The sequence below is a fragment of the Cryptomeria japonica genome, unplaced genomic scaffold, assembly GCF_030272615.1.
Source record: "Cryptomeria japonica unplaced genomic scaffold, Sugi_1.0 HiC_scaffold_90, whole genome shotgun sequence".
NCBI lineage: Eukaryota > Viridiplantae > Streptophyta > Pinopsida > Cupressales > Cupressaceae > Cryptomeria > Cryptomeria japonica.
Window position 1 is genome coordinate 297,501 of NW_026728912.1, and position 22,500 is coordinate 320,000.

Consider the following 22,500-nt stretch of genomic DNA (forward strand, 5'->3'; position numbering starts at 1 on the left):
AAGGTGCGGCGTGCACGTTGTCGGAGCCCGGTTTGCCCCGGGTGCGCACCTCGCCTGCACCTTGGCCGGGGTGGGCACCTTGGCTGGGTTTGCCCAGGGTGCGCTCCGAAGCGGGGTTACTGGAGCGCCCCCTCTTTTTTTGTCAGAGCGTTTGGTGGGGTTTCTCGCATTGGCTCTTCCCAGGCCCGGTTGTTGGGTGCGCTCCCACCCTGGCGCGCGCGAAGTTGGAAGTTGGGTTAATTGCCCGGGCGCGCACCTTCGCCAGGGTGGGCACCTTGGTGCGCACACCTTGGCTGGGCTGCGCACCAGGGCGGGCTCAAGATGGCACCAGCATTCCCTTTTTCTCACTATCTTTCAAAACGGAAATTTTAAAATCTCGTTTTTTTTTTGCCTTTTATGGAAATTAGTGAAGGCATCGCATCAAAGGTGCGCACCTCGCTGCCCACCTTGGTGTGCTCCGAGGTGCCCACCACGGTGCGCAACGCCGGTGCGAACCCGGGAGCGCCCCGATGTGTGCTCCAAGGTGCGGCGTGCACGAAGTCGGACCCCGGTTTGCCCCGGGTGCGCACCTCGCGTGCACCTTGGTGCGCACACCTTGGCTGGGTTGCGCGGCCTGGTGGGCACCATGGTGCGCACCAAGGAGCGCTCCGAAGTGTGCTCCAAGGTGCGGCGTGCACGAAGTCGGAGCCCGGTTTGCCCCGGGTACGCACCTCGCGTGCACCTTCGCCGGGGTGGGCACCTCGGCTGGGTTGCGCGCCCTGGTGCGCACCAAGGAGCGCTCCGAAGTGTGCTCCAAGGTGCGGCGTGCACGAAGTCGGAGCCCGGTTTGCCCCGGGTGCGCACCTTCGCCGCGGTGCGCACCATGGCGTGCACGAAGTCGGAGCCCGGTTTGCCCCGGGTGCGCACCTCGCGTGCACCTTCGGCGGGGTTGCGCGCCCTGGTGGGCACCATGGTGCGCACCAAGGAGCGCTCCGAAGTGTGCTCCAAGGTGCGGCGTGCACGAAGTCGGAGCCCGGTTTGCCCCGGGTGCGCACCTCGCGTGCACCTTCGGCGGGGTTGCGCGCCCTGGTGGGCACCATGGTGCGCACCAAGGAGCGCTCCGAAGTGTGCTCCAAGGTGCGGCGTGCACGAAGTCGGAGCCCGGTTTGCCCCGGGTGCGCACCTCGCGTGCACCTTCGCCGCGGTGGGCACCATGGCGTGCACGAAGTCGGAGCCCGGTTTGCCCCGGGTGCGCACCTCGCGTGCACCTTCGCCGGGGTGGGCACCTCGGCTGGGTTGCGCGCCCTGGTGCGCACCAAGGAGCGCTCCGAAGTGTGCTCCAAGGTGCGGCGTGCACGAAGTCGGAGCCCGGTTTGCCCCGGGTGCGCACCTCGCGTGCACCTTCGCCAGGGTGGGCACCTCGGTGCGCACACCTTCTCAATGTTTTCTTGCCTTTTCTGGAAATTGGTGAAGGCAGCGCATCAAAGGTGCGCACCTCGGTGTGCTCCGAGGTGCGAACCCGAGAGCGCTCCGAGGTGCCCACGAAGTCGAAAGTCGGGTTAATTGCATTGTTTTCCCCGGGTGCGCTCCGAGGTGCGCAACATCGGCGCGCACCAAGGAGGGCTCCGAAGTGTGCTCCAAGGTGCGCACGATGGCGTGCACCTCTGGTGCGCACGATTCGGAGCTCGGTTTGACCGGGGTGCGCACACCTTGGCTGGGTTGCGCACCTTTTGTGCGCTCCAAGGTGCGCACGAAGTCGGAGCTCGGTTTGCCCCGGGTGCGCACCTTCGCCAGGGTGCGCACCTTGATGCGCACGCCTTGGCTGGGCTGCGCACCTTGGTGGGCGCCATGGTGCGCACCTTTCGTGCGCTCCAAGGTGCGCACGAAGTCGGAGCTCGGTTTGCCCCGGGTGCGCACCTTGGTGGGCGCCATGGTGCACTCCGAGGTGCCCAAGATTGGTGCGCACCAAGGAGCGCTCCGAAGTGCGCTCCAAGGTGCGCGCGAAGTCGAAAGTTGGGTTAATTGTCCGGTTTGCCTCGGGTGCGCACCTTGCGTGCACCTTCGCCAGGGTGGGCGCCTTGGTGCGCACACCTTGGCTGGGCTGCGCACACCTTGGCACCCGCGTTTCCTTCATTTTAAATTTTTTTTTTTTACAATCTCTCAAGTGGGAAATTCTATAATCTCAACTTTTTTTGCCTTTTCAGGAAACTTTTGAATGGAGCGCATCATTGGTGCGCTCCGAAGTGTGCTCCAAAGCTCTCTCCAGCTGCGTGCACCTGCCCCGGCCGCGCACCCGGCCCCGCCCAGCTTCGCTCACCTGTCCCGGGCGTCTGGTGCGGAACCTTAGAGTAAGAAACATCACCGTGCACCTTGGCCAACGTGCGCGACTCGACCGAGCGCGCACTGGCCGAGGTGCACACCGATTTCACCTGGGTGCGCGCGCAGCACCTCGGGCGCACCGGGGTGCGCGCACAACGCCCGGGTTGCACCGTGGCCTGTGTGCTCGGGGCGCCTCGGGTGCGCGCTCGGTGTCGCCCCCGCGTGCGCGGTAGTGCGGGCAGCGCACCCCGGCCCGGCCCGGCCCCGACGAGAACGCAAACGGGCAAAAGGTTTATTCAAATAGCATTGCGACGCCCGGCGAAAAACTAAAAAAGGGTGCAACACCGGGACTTCCCGGGAGGTCACCCATCCCAGTACTACTCCGGCCCAAGCGCGCTTAACTGCGGAGTTCTGATGGGATCCGGTGCACTAACGCTGGTATGATCGCACCCGTTATGAGCTTGTCGCAGTGTGTACTTAGCAAACCGCGACCCACGTGCGAATCCACCCCGGCCACCCACCCCCGTCGAGGTGCACACCCTCCCTCGCGAAGTGCGCCCCGTTCGCCAAGTGTGAGCCCTGCCCGGGTGCGCGCACCTTGCTAGGGCGTCGGGTGTGCACCCGGCCCGGCCTACGTGCGTGCACCTGGAGGGGGCGTCGTGTGCGTGCAGTGTCCCGTCTGCAACGCGGTGCCCACACACCACCTCGGGCGCAACGACCTGCGCTCACATGTGGGCCGAGTGCACCTTGGTGCATGTTCGGGGCGCCTCGGGTGCACGCTCGATCTTGCCCCGGTGCACCAAGGCGCTCGGTTTGCCCCGGGTGCGCACTTGGTGCAAGGTGGGCACCCAAAATAGGGATCAAGCACCAAAACACAAGTTTCGGGATGCAAAATGGGACCCAAGGACCACAAATGCGTTCCAAGACCCATGATGGGTCCACGAGAACAAAAATGTGTTCCGAGACTTAATAAACAAATATTGGGTTTTAGGAGAAGAAACATGCTCTGATGCCCAAAACGAGAATCGACCCCGAAAAGGCCACAGGCCAAAAGTGGGATGCGAGACAAAAAAAAATGGGACCCGAGGACCAAAATTGGGTTCCCAGGTCGAAGACAGGGCAACCGGACAAGAAACGACCTCTAAGGCTCGAAATGAGTCCCGACGACTAAAACTTGACAAGAAGCACCCATCAGGCACCCAACTCGACACCCATGGGATGCCGACCCACCCGGGCTTCCACCTAGCACACCTTGGCACCCACCCACCCTCGCACCCAACCTCGCACCCAACTTAGCACCTTTGAACCCACATTGGCACTCACCCTGACCCTGGCACCTTGGAACCCACATTGGCACTCACCTTGACCCTGGCACCCACCTTTGCACTCACCTTGGGACCCACCCTGGCTCCCACCTCGGCACCCACCCAGACACCCACCTTGGTTCCTTGGCACCCACCTTGGATCCTTGGCACCCACCCCGACACCCACCTTGGCACGCAACTTGGCTACTTGCCACCCACCTTGGCTCCTTGACGCCCACCCCGACAACCACCCCGTGACCTACCCTGGCTAGGGTTGGTGCACACCCACCCTGGTGCCCACCTTGGCACCCACCCTATGACCCACCTTGGCACGCACCTTAGTACCCACCCCGTTACCCACCCTAGGACCCACCCCGTGACCCACCTTGGCCAGGGTGGGTGCCTTGGTGCGCACAACTTGCCTGGGCTGCACACCAGGGCGGGCTCAAGATGGCACCCGCGTTCCGTTTTTTTCACTATCTTTCAAAACGGAAATTTTAAAATCTCATTTTTTTCTTTTTTTTGCCTTTTCTGGAAATTAGTGAAGGCAGCGCATCAAAGGTGCGCAATGCTGGTGCGAACCCGGGAGCGCTCCGATGTGTGCTCCAAGGTGCGGCGTGCACGAAGTCCGAGCCCGGTTTGCCCCGGGTGCGCACCTCGCGTGCACCTTCGCCGGGGTGAGCACCTTGGCTGGGTTGCGCGCCCTGGTGCGTACCAAGGAGCGCTCTGAAGTGTGCTCCAAGGTGCGGCGTGCACGAAGTCGGAGCCCGGTTTGCCCCGGGTGTGCACCTCGGGTGCGCACCTCGCGTGCACCTTCGCTGCGGTGGGCACCTTGGCTGGGTTGCGCGCCTTGGTGGGCACCATGCAGTGCACGAAGTCGGAGCCCGGTTTGCCCCGGGCGCGCACCTCCGCCAGGGTGGGCACCTTGGTGCGCACAACTTGCCTGGGCTGCGCATCAGGAAGGGCTCAAGATGGCACCCGCGTTCCGTTTTTTTCACTATCTTTCAGAACGGAAATTTTAAAATATCGTTTTTTTTTGCCTTTTCTGGAAATTAGTGAAGGCAGCGCATCAAAGGTGCGCAACGCTGGTGCGAACCTGGGAGCGCTCCGATGTGTGCTCCAAGGTGCGGCGTGCACGAAGTCGGAGCCCGGTTTGCCTCGGGTGCGCCCTGGTGGGCACCATGGTGCGCACCAAGGAGCGCTCCGAAGTGTGCTCCAAGGTGCGGCCTGCACGAAGTCGGAGCCCGGTTTGCCCCGGGTGTGCACCTCGGGTGGGCACCTTGGTGCGCATGCCTTGCCTGGGCTGCGCACCAGGGCGGGCTCAAGATGGCACCCGCGTTCCTTTTTTTTCACTATCTTTCAAAACGGAAATTTTAAAATCTCATTTTTTTTTGCCTTTTTCTGGAAATTAGTGAAGGCAGCGCATCAAAGGTGCGCACCTCGCTGCCCACCACGGTGCGCAACGCCGGTGGGCACCCGGGAGTGCTTCGAAGTGTGCTCCAAGGTGCTGCGTGCACGTTGTCGGAGCCCGGTTTGCCCCGGGTGCGCACCTCGCGTGCACCTTCGTCGGGGTGGGCACCTTGGCTTGGTTTGCCCCGGCTGCGCTCCGAAGCGGGGTTATTGGAGCGCCGCCTCTTTTTTTGTCGGAGCGTTTGGTGGGGTTTCTCGCATTGGCTCTTCCGAGGCCCGGTTGCCACCCTGGCGCGCACGAAGTCGGAAGTAGGGTTAATTGCCCGGGTGCGCACCTTTGCCAGGGTGGCACCTTACCTGGGCTGCGCACCAGGGCGGGCTCAAGATGGCACGCGCGTTCCGTTTTTTTCACTATCTTTCAAAACGGAAATTTTAAAATCTCCTTTTTTTTTTGCCTTTTCTGGAAATTAGTGAAGGCAGCGCATCAAAGGTGCGCACCTCGCTGCCCACCTTGGTGTGCTCTGAGGTGCGCACCCGGGAGCGCTACGAAGTGTGCTCCAAGGTGCGGCGTGCACGTTGTCGGAGCCCGGTTTGCCCCGGGTGCGCACCTCGCCTGCACCTTGGCCGGGGTGGGCACCTTGGCTGGGTTTGCCCAGGGTGCGCTCCGAAGCGGGGTTACTGGAGCGCCCCCTCTTTTTTTGTCAGAGAGTTTGGTGGGGTTTCTCGCATTGGCTCTTCCCAGGCCCGGTTGTTGGGTGCGCTCCCACCCTGGCGCGCGCGAAGTTGGAAGTTGGGTTAATTGCCCGGGCGCGCACCTTCGCCAGGGTGGGCACCTTGGTGCGCAAACCTTGGCTGGGCTGCGCACCAGGGCGGGCTCAAGATGGCACCAGCATTCCCTTTTTCTCACTATCTTTCAAAACGGAAATTTTAAAATCTCGTTTTTTTTTTGCCTTTTATGGAAATTAGTGAAGGCATCGCATCAAAGGTGCGCACCTCGCTGCCCACCTTGGTGTGCTCCGAGGTGCCCACCACGGTGCGCAACGCCGGTGCGAACCCGGGAGCGCCCTGATGTGTGCTCCAAGGTGCGGCGTGCACGAAGTCGGACCCCGGTTTGCCCCGGGTGCGCACCTCGCGTGCACCTTGGTGCGCACACCTTGGCTGGGTTGCGCGGCCTGGTGGGCACCATGGTGCGCACCAAGGAGCGCTCCGAAGTGTGCTCCAAGGTGCGGCGTGCACGAAGTCGGAGCCCGGTTTGCCCCGGGTGCGCACCTTCGCCGCGGTGGGCACCATGGCGTGCACGAAGTCGGAGCCCGGTTTGCCCCGGGTGCGCACCTCGCGTGCACCTTCGCCGGGGTGGGCACCTCGGCTGGGTTGCGCGCCCTGGTGCGCACCAAGGAGCGCTCTGAAGTGTGCTCCAAGGTGCGGCGTGCACGAAGTCGGAGCCCGGTTTGCCCCGGGTGTGCACCTCGCGTGCACCTTCGCTGCGGTGGGCACCTTGGCTGGGTTGCGCGCCTTGGTGGGCACCATGCAGTGCACGAAGTCGGAGCCCGGTTTGCCCCGGGCGCGCACCTCCGCCAGGGTGGGCACCTTGGTGCGCACAACTTGCCTGGGCTGCGCACCAGGAAGGGCTCAAGATGGCACCCGCGTTCCGTTTTTTTCACTATCTTTCAGAACGGAAATTTTAAAATATCGTTTTTTTTTGCCTTTTCTGGAAATTAGTGAAGGCAGCGCATCAAAGGTGCGCAACGCTGGTGCGAACCTGGGAGCGCTCCGATGTGTGCTCCAAGGTGCGGCGTGCACGAAGTCGGACCCCGGTTTGCCCCGGGTGCGCACCTCGCGTGCACCTTGGTGCGCACACCTTGGCTGGGTTGCGCGCCCTGGTGGGCACCATGGTGCGCACCAAGGAGCGCTCCGAAGTGTGCTCCAAGGTGCGGCGTGCACGAAGTCGGAGCCCGGTTTGCCCCGGGTGCGCACCTCGCGTGCACCTTCGCCGCGGTGGGCACCATGGCGTGCACGAAGTCGGAGCCCGGTTTGCCCCGGGTGCGCACCTCGCGTGCACCTTCGCCGGGGTGGGCACCTTAGTGTGCAGACCTTGGCTGGGTTGCGCGCCCTGGTGGGCACCATGGTGCGCACCAAGGAGCGCTCCGAAGTGTGCTCCAAGGTGCGGCCTGCACGAAGTCGGAGCCCGGTTTGCCCCGGGTGTGCACCTCGGGTGGGCACCTTGGTGCGCATGCCTTGCCTGGGCTGCGCACCAGGGCGGGCTCAAGATGGCACCCGCGTTCCTTTTTTTTCACTATCTTTCAAAACGGAAATTTTAAAATCTCATTTTTTTTTGCCTTTTTCTGGAAATTAGTGAAGGCAGCGCATCAAAGGTGCGCACCTCGCTGCCCACCACGGTGCGCAACGCCGGTGGGCACCCGGGAGTGCTTCGAAGTGTGCTCCAAGGTGCTGCGTGCACGTTGTCGGAGCCCGGTTTGCCCCGGGTGCGCACCTCGCGTGCACCTTCGTCGGGGTGGGCACCTTGGCTGGGTTTGCCCCGGCTGCGCTCCGAAGCGGGGTTATTGGAGCGCCGCCTCTTTTTTTGTCGGAGCGTTTGGTGGGGTTTCTCGCATTGGCTCTTCCGAGGCCCGGTTGCCACCCTGGCGCGCACGAAGTCGGAAGTAGGGTTAATTGCCCGGGTGCGCACCTTTGCCAGGGTGGGCACCTTACCTGGGCTGCGCACCAGGGCGGGCTCAAGATGGCACGCGCGTTCCGTTTTTTTCACTATCTTTCAAAACGGAAATTTTAAAATCTCCTTTTTTTTTTGCCTTTTCTGGAAATTAGTGAAGGCAGCGCATCAAAGGTGCGCACCTCGCTGCCCACCTTGGTGTGCTCTGAGGTGCGCACCCGGGAGCGCTACGAAGTGTGCTCCAAGGTGCGGCGTGCACGTTGTCGGAGCCCGGTTTGCCCCGGGTGCGCACCTCGCCTGCACCTTGGCCGGGGTGGGCACCTTGGCTGGGTTTGCCCAGGGTGCGCTCCGAAGCGGGGTTACTGGAGCGCCCCCTCTTTTTTTGTCAGAGCGTTTGGTGGGGTTTCTCGCATTGGCTCTTCCCAGGCCCGGTTGTTGGGTGCGCTCCCACCCTGGCGCGCGCGAAGTTGGAAGTTGGGTTAATTGCCCGGGCGCGCACCTTCGCCAGGGTGGGCACCTTGGTGCGCACACCTTGGCTGGGCTGCGCACCAGGGCGGGCTCAAGATGGCACCAGCATTCCCTTTTTCTCACTATCTTTCAAAACGGAAATTTTAAAATCTCATTTTTTTTTTGCCTTTTATGGAAATTAGTGAAGGCATCGCATCAAAGGTGCGCACCTCGCTGCCCACCTTGGTGTGCTCCGAGGTGCCCACCACGGTGCGCAACGCCGGTGCGAACCCGGGAGCGCCCCGATGTGTGCTCCAAGGTGCGGCGTGCACGAAGTCGGACCCCGGTTTGCCCCGGGTGCGCACCTCGCGTGCACCTTGGTGCGCACACCTTGGCTGGGTTGCGCGGCCTGGTGGGCACCATGGTGCGCACCAAGGAGCGCTCCGAAGTGTGCTCCAAGGTGCGGCGTGCACGAAGTCGGAGCCCGGTTTGCCCCGGGTACGCACCTCGCGTGCACCTTCGCCGGGGTGGGCACCTCGGCTGGGTTGCGCGCCCTGGTGCGCACCAAGGAGCGCTCCGAAGTGTGCTCCAAGGTGCGGCGTGCACGAAGTCGGAGCCCGGTTTGCCCCGGGTGCGCACCTTCGCCGCGGTGCGCACCATGGCGTGCACGAAGTCGGAGCCCGGTTTGCCCCGGGTGCGCACCTCGCGTGCACCTTCGGCGGGGTTGCGCGCCCTGGTGGGCACCATGGTGCGCACCAAGGAGCGCTCCGAAGTGTGCTCCAAGGTGCGGCGTGCACGAAGTCGGAGCCCGGTTTGCCCCGGGTGCGCACCTCGCGTGCACCTTCGGCGGGGTTGCGCGCCCTGGTGGGCACCATGGTGCGCACCAAGGAGCGCTCCGAAGTGTGCTCCAAGGTGCGGCGTGCACGAAGTCGGAGCCCGGTTTGCCCCGGGTGCGCACCTCGCGTGCACCTTCGCCGCGGTGGGCACCATGGCGTGCACGAAGTCGGAGCCCGGTTTGCCCCGGGTGCGCACCTCGCGTGCACCTTCGCCGGGGTGGGCACCTCGGCTGGGTTGCGCGCCCTGGTGCGCACCAAGGAGCGCTCCGAAGTGTGCTCCAAGGTGCGGCGTGCACGAAGTCGGAGCCCGGTTTGCCCCGGGTGCGCACCTCGCGTGCACCTTCGCCAGGGTGGGCACCTCGGTGCGCACACCTTCTCAATGTTTTCTTGCCTTTTCTGGAAATTGGTGAAGGCAGCGCATCAAAGGTGCGCACCTCGGTGTGCTCCGAGGTGCGAACCCGAGAGCGCTCCGAGGTGCCCACGAAGTCGAAAGTCGGGTTAATTGCATTGTTTTCCCCGGGTGCGCTCCGAGGTGCGCAACATCGGCGCGCACCAAGGAGGGCTCCGAAGTGTGCTCCAAGGTGCGCACGATGGCGTGCACCTCTGGTGCGCACGATTCGGAGCTCGGTTTGACCGGGGTGCGCACACCTTGGCTGGGTTGCGCACCTTTTGTGCGCTCCAAGGTGCGCACGAAGTCGGAGCTCGGTTTGCCCCGGGTGCGCACCTTCGCCAGGGTGCGCACCTTGATGCGCACGCCTTGGCTGGGCTGCGCACCTTGGTGGGCGCCATGGTGCGCACCTTTCGTGCGCTCCAAGGTGCGCACGAAGTCGGAGCTCGGTTTGCCCCGGGTGCGCACCTTGGTGGGCGCCATGGTGCACTCCGAGGTGCCCAAGATTGGTGCGCACCAAGGAGCGCTCCGAAGTGCGCTCCAAGGTGCGCGCGAAGTCGAAAGTTGGGTTAATTGTCCGGTTTGCCTCGGGTGCGCACCTTGCGTGCACCTTCGCCAGGGTGGGCGCCTTGGTGCGCACACCTTGGCTGGGCTGCGCACACCTTGGCACCCGCGTTTCCTTCATTTTAAATTTTTTTTTTTTACAATCTCTCAAGTGGGAAATTCTATAATCTCAACTTTTTTTGCCTTTTCAGGAAACTTTTGAATGGAGCGCATCATTGGTGCGCTCCGAAGTGTGCTCCAAAGCTCTCTCCAGCTGCGTGCACCTGCCCCGGCCGCGCACCCGGCCCCGCCCAGCTTCGCTCACCTGTCCCGGGCGTCTGGTGCGGAACCTTAGAGTAAGAAACATCACCGTGCACCTTGGCCAACGTGCGCGACTCGACCGAGCGCGCACTGGCCGAGGTGCACACCGATTTCACCTGGGTGCGCGCGCAGCACCTCGGGCGCACCGGGGTGCGCGCACAACGCCCGGGTTGCACCGTGGCCTGTGTGCTCGGGGCGCCTCGGGTGCGCGCTCGGTGTCGCCCCCGCGCGCGCGGTAGTGCGGGCAGCGCACCCCGGCCCGGCCCGGCCCCGACGAGAACGCAAACGGGCAAAAGGTTTATTCAAATAGCATTGCGACGCCCGGCGAAAAACTAAAAAAGGGTGCAACACCGGGACTTCCCGGGAGGTCACCCATCCCAGTACTACTCCGGCCCAAGCGCGCTTAACTGCGGAGTTCTGATGGGATCCGGTGCACTAACGCTGGTATGATCGCACCCGTTATGAGCTTGTCGCAGTGTGTACTTAGCAAACCGCGACCCACGTGCGAATCCACCCCGGCCACCCACCCCCGTCGAGGTGCACACCCTCCCTCGCGAAGTGCGCCCCGTTCGCCAAGTGTGAGCCCTGCCCGGGTGCGCGCACCTTGCTAGGGCGTCGGGTGTGCACCCGGCCCGGCCTACGTGCGTGCACCTGGAGGGGGCGTCGTGTGCGTGCAGTGTCCCGTCTGCAACGCGGTGCCCACACACCACCTCGGGCGCAACGACCTGCGCTCACATGTGGGCCGAGTGCACCTTGGTGCATGTTCGGGGCGCCTCGGGTGCACGCTCGATCTTGCCCCGGTGCACCAAGGCGCTCGGTTTGCCCCGGGTGCGCACTTGGTGCAAGGTGGGCACCCAAAATAGGGATCAAGCACCAAAACACAAGTTTCGGGATGCAAAATGGGACCCAAGGACCACAAATGCGTTCCAAGACCCATGATGGGTCCACGAGAACAAAAATGTGTTCCGAGACTTAATAAACAAATATTGGGTTTTAGGAGAAGAAACATGCTCTGATGCCCAAAACGAGAATCGACCCCGAAAAGGCCACAGGCCAAAAGTGGGATGCGAGACAAAAAAAAATGGGACCCGAGGACCAAAATTGGGTTCCCAGGTCGAAGACAGGGCAACCGGACAAGAAACGACCTCTAAGGCTCGAAATGAGTCCTGACGACTAAAACTTGACAAGAAGCACCCATCAGGCACCCAACTCGACACCCATGGGATGCCGACCCACCCGGGCTTCCACCTAGCACACCTTGGCACCCACCCACCCTCGCACCCAACCTCGCACCCAACTTAGCACCTTTGAACCCACATTGGCACTCACCCTGACCCTGGCACCTTGGAACCCACATTGGCACTCACCTTGACCCTGGCACCCACCTTTGCACTCACCTTGGGACCCACCCTGGCTCCCACCTCGGCACCCACCCAGACACCCACCTTGGTTCCTTGGCACCCACCTTGGATCCTTGGCACCCACCCCGACACCCACCTTGGCACGCAACTTGGCTACTTGCCACCCACCTTGGCTCCTTGACGCCCACCCCGACAACCACCCCGTGACCTACCCTGGCTAGGGTTGGTGCACACCCACCCTGGTGCCCACCTTGGCACCCACCCTATGACCCACCTTGGCACGCACCTTAGTACCCACCCCGTTACCCACCCTAGGACCCACCCCGTGACCCACCTTGGCCAGGGTGGGTGCACCCACCCTGGTGCCCACCTTGGCACCCACCCATCCTAGCACCCAGCCTGTGACCGGGCTTGGAACCCAACCTTGCACCCGCACCCGTCTTGGCCAGTGTGGGTGCGCACCCATCCTGGCACCCACGTTGTGACACACCCTTTAACCCACGCACCCTAGCACCCACGTTGGCACCCACCTTGGAACCCAACCTAGCAACTTGGCACCCACCCCGTGACCCACCTTGGCATCCACCATAGCAGTCGCCGACTTGGCACCCACCTCGGCACCCACCTTGACACTTGTGGACCCACCTTGCCACTCACCCTAGCATCGACCCATCCTAGCACCCACCCTGGCACCTTTGCACCCTAGCACTCACCCATCCTAGCACCTAACCTGTGACCCACCTTGACACTCACCCTCGCACCCACCTTGGAACCCAACCTAGCACCCACCCACCCTGACACCAACCCTAGCACCTACCCACCCTTGCACCCACCCTGTGACCCATCTTGGCACCCACCCATCCTACCACTCAACCTATCACCCACCTTCTCACCCACCTTGGCATCCACCTTAGCACCCACCCACACTGGCACCTTGGCACCCACCTCGGGCAAGGTGGGTGCACACCCACCCTGGCACCCAATTTAGAACCCACCGAGCATGTTACCCACCTTGGCACCCACATTGCAGCCCACCCTAGTACCCACCCTATGACCCACATTGGCATCCACACCCTAGCACCCAGGCACCTCGACACCCGCCTTGACACCCACCCTAGCACTGAACCTGTGACCCACCTTGGAACTCACCCTAGAACCCACCCACCCTGTGAACCACCTTGGCATCCACCTTAGCACCCACCCACCTTGGCACCCACTCTAGCACTCACCCATCCTAACACCCAACTTGTTACCCACCTTGGCACCCGCCCTCGCGTCCACCTTGAAACCCACCCTAGCACCCACCCACGCAGGAGCCCACCTTGGCACCCAACCTAACACCCACGCATCCTGGCACCCAACTTGTGACCCACCTTGGAACCCACCCTAGTACCCACCTTTGAACCCACTATATCACCAACCCACCTTGGCACCCACCCTATGACCCTCTTTGGAATCCACCCTAGCACGCACCCACCCTGGCACCCACCATGGAGCGCACCCTAGCACCCACCCACCTCGGCACGCACCTCAACACCCACCTTGGTGTGCGCACTGCGCCAACCTCTCAAAGACCCTATGTGGTGCGCTCCAAAGTGTACACCTTTGGTGCGCTCCAAGGTGCGCACCTTTGGTGCACACCGAGGTGCACACCAAAGTGTGCACCGAGGTGAGCACCAAAGTGCACTCCAGGGTGCACACCAAGGCGTGCACCTTTGGTGCGGTCAATGCAAACGAATTCGGAAGTTGGGGTCGATGTCCTAATCGCTGCTGCAGACTACACGTATGAGAATCGGACAAATAGCTTTATATAGGGGAGGTGTTGCGTTTGATGGGTCGACTCCCCTGGTTGTGTGCACTGCACCAACTTCAAAGACCCTGTCTTGTTTAAGAAGTCAAAAGTTGGGGTGGATGTCCTAATCATTGCTGCAGTCTACGCATGTATGAGAATCAGACAAATAGCTTATATAGGGGAGGTGTTGCATTCGGTGGGTTGACTCCCCTGGTTGTGCGCACTGCGCCAACCTCAAAGACCCCGCATAGCAGAAGAAGTCGGAAGTCGGATTTTGGTGAGCACCAAGGCGTGCACCTTTGGTGCGGTCAACGCAGACGAATTCAGAAGTTGGGGTGGATGTCCTAATCGTTGTTGCAGGCTACACATGTATGAGAATCAGACAAATAGCTTATATAGGGGAGGTGTTGGGTTTGATGGGTCAACTCCCTTGGTTGTGCGCATTACGCCAACCTCAAAGACCTTGTTTTCGTTAAGAAGTCAAAAGTTGGGGTCAATGTCCTAATGGCTCCTGCAGGCTACACATGTATGAGAATCGGACAAATAGCTTATATAGGGGAGGTGTTGGGTTTGATGGGTCGACTCCCCTGGTTGTGCGCATTACGTCAACCTCAAAGACCTTGTTTTCGTTAAGAAGTCAAAAGTTGGGGTCGATGTCCTAATTGCTCCTGTAGACTACACATGTATGAGAATCAGACAAATAGCTTATATAGGGGAGGTGTTGGGTTTGATGGGTTGACTCCCCTAGTTGTTCGCATTACACCAACCTCAAAGACCTTGTTTTCGTTTAGAAGCCGAAAGTTGGGGTCGATGTCCTAATTGCTCCTGCAGGCTACGCATGTATGAGAATCAGACAAATAGCTTATATAGGGGAGGTGTTGGGTTTGATGGGTCGACTCCCCTGGTTGTGCGCATTGCGCCAACCTCAAAGACCCTGCATTGCGGATGAAGTCGAAAGTCAGAGTTTGGTGTGCTACAAGGTGTGGTCGAAGGTGCTCACCTAGGTGTGCACCTTTGGAGCACAGGAAAAGTGCCCTCCAAAAGTGCGCACCTTTGGAGTGCACAAAAGTGCCCTCCAAAAGTGCGCACCTTTGGAGCGCAGAAAAGTGCCCTCCAAAAAGTGCCCTCCAAAAGTGCGCACCTTTGGAGCTCCAAAAAGTGCCCTCCAAAAGTGCGCACCTTTGGAGCGCAGAAAAGTGCCCTCCAAAAAGTGCCCTCCAAAAGTGCGCACCTTTGGAGCGCAGAAAAGTGCCCTCCAAAAGTGCGCACCTTTGGAGCGCAGAAAAGTGCCCTCCAAAAAGTGCCCTCCAAAAGTGCGCACCTTTGGAGCGCAGAAAAGTGCCCTCCAAAAAGTGCCCTCCAAAAGTGCGCACCTTTGGAGCGCAGAAAAGTGCCCTCCAAAAAGTGCCCTCCAAAAGTGCGCACCTTTGGAGCGCAGAAAAGTGCCCTCCAAAAAGTGCCCTCCAAAAGTGCGCACCTTTGGAGCGCAGAAAAGTGCCCTCCAAAAAGTGCCCTCCAAAAGTGCGCACCTTTGGAGCGCAGAAAAGTGCCCTCCAAAAGTGCGCACCTTTGGAGCGCACAAAAGTGCCCTCCAAAAGTGCGCACTTTTGGTGCGCACCAAGGCGCTGGTTCGGTCGTTGCAGGCGAGTTCGGAAGTTGGGGTCGATGTCCTGAGCGGAGGTGCAAACTACACAGGTGTCGGAATCGGACAAATAGCTTATATAGGGGAGGTGTATGCTTCGATGGGTCGACTCCCCAGGTTGAGCGCACCGCGCCAACCTCAAAGACCCTACGGTATGGATGAAGTCGGAAGTTGGGTCCGATGACCAATTCGATTAGTAGGTATGCTCATGAGGTCGGAATTTGGGTCCGATGACCTGCCATGTGCAGGAAGGCGAATGTTGACACTGTGCGTTGCAAGGTGCACACCAAGGCGCTGGTGCGGTCTTTTTAGTCGAGTTCGGAAGTTGGGGTCGATGTCCTGATCGGAGGTGCAAGCTACACAGGTGTGGGAATCGGACAAATAGCTTATATAGGGGAGGTGTATGCTTCGTTGGGTCGACTCCCCGGGTTGAGCGCACCGCGCCAACCTCAAAGACCCTACGGTATGGATGAAGTCGGAAGTTGGGTCCGATGACCGATTCGATATGTAGGCATACTCGCGAGGTCGGAATTTGGGTCCGATGACCTGCCACGTGCAGGAAGGCGAATGTTGGCACTGTGCGTTGCAAGGTGCGCACCAAGGCGCTGGTTCGGTCGTTGGAGGCGAGTTCGGAAGTTGGGGTCGATGTCTTGATCGGAGGTGCAAACTACACAGGTGTGGGAATCGGACAAATAGCTTATATAGGGGAGGTGTATGCTTCGTTGGGTCGACTCCCCGGGTTGAGCGCACCGCGCCAACCTCAAAGACCCTACGGTATGGATGAAGTCGGAAGTTGGGTCCGATGACCGATTCGATATGTAGGCATACTCGCGAGGTCGGAATTTGGGTCCGATGACCTGCCATGTGCAGGAAGGCGAATGTTGGGACTGTGCGTCGCAAGGTGCGCACCAAGGCGCTGGTGCCGTCGTTGCAGTCGAGTTCGGAAGTTGGGGTCGATGTCCTGGTCAGAGGTGCAAACTACACAGGTGTGGGAATCGGACAAATAGCTTATATAGGGGAGGTGTATGCTTCGATGGGTCGACTCCCTGGGTTGAGCGCACCGCGCCAACCTCAAAGACCCTACAGTATGGATGAAGTCGGAAGTTGGGTCCGATGACCGATTCGATACGTAGGCATATTGGCGAGGTCTGAATTTGTGTCCGATGACCTGCCATGCGCAGGAAGGCGGAATTTGGGTCCGATGACCGAGTTGATGGCGTGCCATGCGCAGAAAGGCGGAATTTGGGTCCGATGACCGAGTTGATGTTGATGGCCCGCCATGCACAGGAAGGCGGAATTTGGGTCCGATGACCGATTTGAAGGCGTGCCATACGCAAAAAGGCGGAGTTTGGGTCCGATGACCGAGTTGATATTGATGGCCCGCCATGCGCAGGAAGGCGGAATTTGGGTCCGATGACCTGACATACGCATGGAGTCCGACTCGGGGGCCGATGTTCGATTCGATGACTTGCATTGTGGGTAAAGTCGGAAGTTGTGGTCTTTGACCCGATTCGATGACCAGACTTCGGCTGCTTGAGAATCGGACAAATAACTTATATAGGGGAGGTAGTGTTCTCGAGCATCCTCCCCCCGTGCCCGTTTATGTCGATTGATGCTGGTGCTCGACTGGTTGGAGCGCTCGGATGCAAAAATCTTGCACCAGGATTTATCGATTGTGATGGACACGGCAAGTCTCCTGATTGCTATGCAGGAGCTCATCGTGAATCTCTATGCGGCCTTGGTATGGACTCGACCTGCGGAATGGTTCGGCAATGGTAGTCGCTCCAACACGTCCTTGCAATGGCCACAGAGGTGATTCGACTAGAGCTCCAGTCTAGCTTTTGGGTTGCTTGGCGGACTGGTATAGCCGCGATCGAGTTCCGGCCATGAACGTTTTAGATAGCTCTTGGGCTTTCTGGGACGGAAGTCGGAAGTTTGGGCTGTTGTCCGATTTGATGACCATTCTTCGGATGTGTGAGAATCGGACAAATAACTTATATAGGGGACTGTGTTGTCTCACGCAGCCCCCTCCGTGCCCCTCTATCTCGACCGATGTTGGTGCTTGAAAGGGTTGGGATCGCTCGGATTTATAAACGTGCACCACCATTTGTCGAGTGTGAGGGACGCGGCAGGTCTCCTAAATGCTATGCGGGCGCTCTCTGAGAATCTCTATCCGGCCTCGACACAGACTAGTCTTGCTGAATGGTTTGGCACTGGTAGTCGATCCAACACGTCGTTGTTGTGGCCGCCTAGGCGATTCGATTCGAGCCCCCGTCTAGCTTTTGGGTTGCTTGGCGGATTTTGCCCTATCCGCAAGTGAGCTCGGTCCCTAAACGTTCGAGAAACCCGATTGCTATGCGCCGACTCTCTTTCTTGCGAGCCTCCATCTAGCTTTTGGGTCTCTACGGAACGGAAGTCGGAATCTGGGACCGTTGTTTGATTCGACGAGGCAGACTACGGTTGTGCGAGAATCGGACAAATAACTTATATAGGGGAGGTGTTGACTGGAGCATTCTCCCCCGTGCCCCTCTAACTCGACCAATGCTGGCGCTCGAACGGTGGTAGCGCTCGGATTTTCATTGAGCGCCAGCATTGGTCGATTTAGAGGGGCATGCGAGATTCCCGAATGCTATGCGAGGGCTCTAACGGAAATGTCTATTGGTTTCGGTATGGATGCAATTGCGAGTGGTTCGGCAAAGGTAGTCGTTCCGATGCGTCCATGTCGTGGCCAAATCGATAATTCGATTTGAGCCCTCGTATAGCATTTGGGTCTCTCGATGTGATTCCGCATTCCAGTCCCTTTGGGCACTGCTTGAGCCGCATCCCAGGGGGTTCCCTTCCCAATAATCTGCCTCGCAACCCGATTGCTATGCGGTGAGGCTCCTCGGCCGCCTCGGAACTATCTGTGTATCAGACGCATCGCGGGATAAGGGGTTGGCAACGGTAGTCGCCCCAAGCGCGTCCGATGCTTGGACCATTCCGAGGCGGCCCTGAAGCCTCTTCCGTCTAGCCGTTGGGTCCTTCTCGCCGCATCCCTCGCCTCGCACCCCGATTGCTATGCGGTGAGGCTCCTCGGCCGCCTCGGAACTATCTGTGTATCGGACGCGTCGCGGGATAAGGGGTTGTCACTGGTAGTCGCCCCAAGCGCGTCCGATGCTTGGACCATTCCGAGGCGGCCCTGAAGCCTCTTCCGTCTAGCCGTTGGGTCCTTCTCGCCGCATCCCTCGCCTCGCACCCCGATTGCTATGCGGTGAGGCTCCTCGGCCGCCTCGGAACTATCTGTGTATCGGACGCGTCGCGGGATAAGGGGTTGTCATTGGTAGTCGCCCCAAGCGCGTCCGATGCTTGGACCATTCCGAGGCGGCCCTGAAGCCTCTTCCGTCTAGCCGTTGGGTCCTTCTCGCCGCATCCCTCGCCTCGCACCCCGATTGCTATGCGGTGAGGCTCCTCGGCCGCCTCGGAACTATCTGTGTATCGGACGCGTCGCGGGATAAGGGGTTGTCACTGGTAGTCGCCCCAAGCGCGTCCGATGCTTGGACCATTCCGAGGCGGCCCTGAAGCCTCTTCCGTCTAGCCGTTGGGTCCTTCTCGCCGCATCCCTCGCCTCGCACCCCGATTGCTATGCGGTGAGGCTCCTCGGCCGCCTCGGAACTATCTGTGTATCGGACGCGTCGCGGGATAAGGGGTTGTCACTGGTAGTCGCCCCAAGCGCGTTCGATGCTTGGACCATTCCGAGGCGGCCCTGAAGCCTCTTCCGTCTAGCCGTTGGGTCCTTCTCGCCGCATCCCTCGCCTCGCACCCCGATTGCTATGCGGTGAGGCTCCTCGGCCGCCTTGGAACTATCTGTGTATCGGACGCGTCGCGGGATAAGGGGTTGTCACTGGTAGTCGCCCCAAGCGCGTCCGATGCTTAGACCATTCCGAGGCGGACCCGAAGCCTCTTCCGTCTAGCCGTTGGGTCCTTCTCGCCGCATCCTTCGCCTCGCACCCCGATTGCTATGCGGTGAGGCTCCTCGGCCGCCTCGGAACTATCTGTGTATCGGACGCGTCGCGGGATAAGGGGTTGTCACTGGTAGTCGCCCCAAGCGCGTCCGATGCTTGGACCATTCCGAGGCGGACCCGAAGCCTCTTCCGTCTAGCCGTTGGGTCCTTCTCGCCGCATCCCTCGCCTCGCACCCCGATTGCTATGCGGTGAGGCTCCTCGGCCGCCTTGGAACTATCTGTGTATCGGACGCGTCGCGGGATAAGGGGTTGTCACTGGTAGTCGCCCCAAGCGCGTCCGATGCTTGGACCATTCCGAGGCGGACCCGAAGCCTCTTCCGTCTAGCCGTTGGGTCCTTCTCGCCGCATCCCTCGCCTCGCACCCCGATTGCTATGCGGTGAGGCTCCTCGGCCGCCTTGGAACTATCTGTGTATCGGACGCGTCGCGGGATAAGGGGTTGTCACTGGTAGTCGCCCCAAGCGCGTCCGATGCTTGGACCATTCCGAGGCGGACCCGAAGCCTCTTCCGTCTAGCCGTTGGGTCCTTCTCGCCGCATCCCTCGCCTCGCACCCCGATTGCTATGCGGTGAGGCTCCTCGGCCGCCTTGGAACTATCTGTGTATCGGACGCGTCGCGGGATAAGGGGTTGTCACTGGTAGTCGCCCCAAGCGCGTCCGATGCTTGGACCATTCCGAGGCGGCCCCGAAGCCTCTTCCGTGTAGCCGTTGGGTCCTTCTCGCCGCATCCCTCGCCTCGCACCCCGATTGCTATGCGGTGAGGCTCCTCGGCCGCCTTGGAACTATCTGTGTATCGGACGCGTCGCGGGATAAGGGGTTGTCACTGGTAGTCGCCCCAAGCGCGTCCGATGCTTGGACCATTCCGAGGCGGCCCCGAAGCCTCTTCCGTGTAGCCGTTGGGTCCTTCTCGCCGCATCCCTCGCCTCGCACCCCGATTGCTATGCGGTGAGGCTCCTCGGCCGCCTTGGAACTATCTGTGTATCGGACGCGTCGCGGGATAAGGGGTTGTCACTGGTAGTCGCCCCAAGCGCGTCCGATGCTTGGACCATTCCGAGGCGGACCTGAAGCCTCTTCCCTCTAGCCGTTGGGGCTTTCTCGCCGCATCCCTCGCCTCGCACCCTGATTGCTATGCTGTGAGGCTCCTCGGCCGCCTTGGAACTATCTGTGTATCGGACGCATCGCGGGATAAGGGGTTGGCAGTGGTAGTCGCCCCAAGCGCATCCGATGCTTGGACCATTCCGAGGCGGCCCTGCAGCCTCTTCCGTCTAGCCGTTGGGGCCATCTCGCCGCATCCCCCACCTCGCACCACGATTGCTATGCGGTGAGGCTCCTTGGCCGCCTCGGAACTATCTGTGTATCGGACGCATCGCGGGATAAGGGGTTGTCACTGGTAGTCGCCCCAAGCGCGTCCGATGCTTGGACTATTCCGAGGCGGCCCTGCAGCCTCTTCCGTCTAGCCGTTGGGGCCATCTCGCTGCATCCCCCACCTCCTCGGCCGCCTCGGAACTATCTGTGTATCGGACGCATCGCGGGATAAGGGGTTGGCAGTGGTAGTCGCCCCAAGCGCGTCCGATGCTTGGACTATTCCGAGGCAGCCCTGCAGCCTCTTCCGTCTAGCCTTTGGGGCCATCTCGCCGCATCCCTCGCCTCGCACCCCGATTGCTATGCGGTGAGGCTCCTCGGCCGCCTGGGAACTATCTTCGTATCGGACGCATCGCGGGATAAGGGGTTGTCACTGGTAGTCGCCCCAAGCGCGTCCGATGCTTGGACTATTCCGAGGCGGCCCTGTGGCCTCTTCCGTCTAGCCGTTGGGGCCATCTCGCCGCATCCCCCACCTCGCACCCCGATTGCTATGCGGTGAGGCTCTTCGGCCGCCTTGGAACTATCTTCGTATCGGACGCATTGCGGGATAAGGGGTTGTCACTGGTAGTGGCCCCAAGCGCGTCCGATGCTTGGACTATTCCGAGGCGGCCCTGCAGCCTCTTCCGTCTAGCCGTTGGGGCCATCTCGCCGCATCCCCCACCTCGCACCCCGATTGCTATGCGGTGAGGCTCCTCGGCCGCCTTGGAACTATCTTCGTATCGGACGCATCGCGGGATAAGGGGTTGTCACTGGTAGTCGCCCCAAGCGCGTCCGATGCTTGGACTATTCCGACGCGGCCCTGTGGCCTCTTCCGTCTAGCCGTTGGGGCCATCTCGCCGCATCCCCCACCTCGCACCCCGATTGCTATGCGGTGAGGCTCCTCGGCCGCCTTGGAACCATCTTCGTATCGGACGCATCGCGGGATAGGGGGCTGTCACTGGTAGTCGCCCCAAGCGTGTCCGATGCTTGGACCATTCCTAGGCGGCCCTGAAGCCTCTTCCGTCTAGCCGTTGGGGCCTTCCCGCCCCATCCCTCGCCTCGCACCCCCGATTGCAATGCGGTGAGGCTCCTCGGCCGCCTTGGAACCATCTGTGTATCGGACGCATCGCGGGATAAGGGGTTGGCACTGGCAGTCGCCCCAAGCGCGTCCGATGCTTGGACCATTCCGAGGTGGCCCTGAAGCCTCTTCCGTCTAGCCGTTGGGGCCTTCCCGCCCCATCCCTCGCCTCGCACCCCGATTGATATGCGGTGAGGCTCCTCGGCCGCCTTGGAACTATCTGTGTATCGGACGCATCGCGGGATAAGGGGTTGGCACTGGTAGTCGTCCCAATCGCATCCGATGCTTGGACCATTCCGAGGCGGCCCTGCAGCCTCTTCCGTTTAGCCGTCGGGGCCTTCCCGCCGCATCCCTCGCCTCGCATCCCGATTCCTATGCGGTGAGTCTTCTCGGCCGCCGCGGAACTATACCTGTTATTGCTACTGCATCCTTCGGCTGGTAACCTCCTCTGCCGCCTTGGAACGTTCTCTTTGTCGGACGCGTCGCGGGATAAGGGGTTGGCACTGGTAGTCGCCCCAAGCGCGCCCGATGCATAGACCGCTCCGAGTCGACCTTGCTTTCAGCCTCTCACATGCATAGACCTCTCTGAGTCGACCCTGCAGCCTCTCACGTTTAGCCTTTGGAATCTCGCCTCACAACATGATTGCTATCCTTGATGCATCCCTTGCCTCGAGCCCTGATTGCTTTCTTGGCTGCATCCCTCCTCTCCTCACAGCCCGGTTGTCATCACTGCTTCATCCGTCGCTTCATGCATTCTGGCTGCTGGGCCCTTCCCACCGCACACCTCGATTGCTATCTCTTCTGCATCACACACCCCGATTGCTATCTCTGCTACATCCCTCGGCTCTCACTTCTGCATCCTTCGCCTCACACCTCGATTGCTATCAATGCTGCATCCGTAACCTCACACCCCGATTGCTATGCGGGGAGGCTCCTTGGCCGCCTTGGAAATTTCTGTGTGTCGGACGCACCGCGGGATAAGGGGTTGGCACTGGTAGTCGCCCCAAGTGCGCCCGATTCTTAGACCGCTTCGAGGTGACCTCGTAGCCTCTTTCGTCCAGGCTTCCTGCCTTC

The 22,500-nt window shown here is 60.9% G+C and overlaps 2 non-coding genes across 2 annotated transcripts; both read right to left on the minus strand.

The window, feature by feature from the left end:
- Positions 1 to 2,631: 2,631 nt before the first annotated feature.
- LOC131864688 (5S ribosomal RNA) lies at positions 2,632 to 2,750 on the minus strand. The gene has a single exon (XR_009363452.1). It is a non-coding gene; the product is annotated as a 5S ribosomal RNA (ribosomal RNA).
- Positions 2,751 to 10,554: 7,804 nt separating this feature from the next.
- LOC131864689 (5S ribosomal RNA) lies at positions 10,555 to 10,673 on the minus strand. Its single transcript, XR_009363453.1, has one exon. It is a non-coding gene; the product is annotated as a 5S ribosomal RNA (ribosomal RNA).
- Positions 10,674 to 22,500: the final 11,827 nt, after the last annotated feature.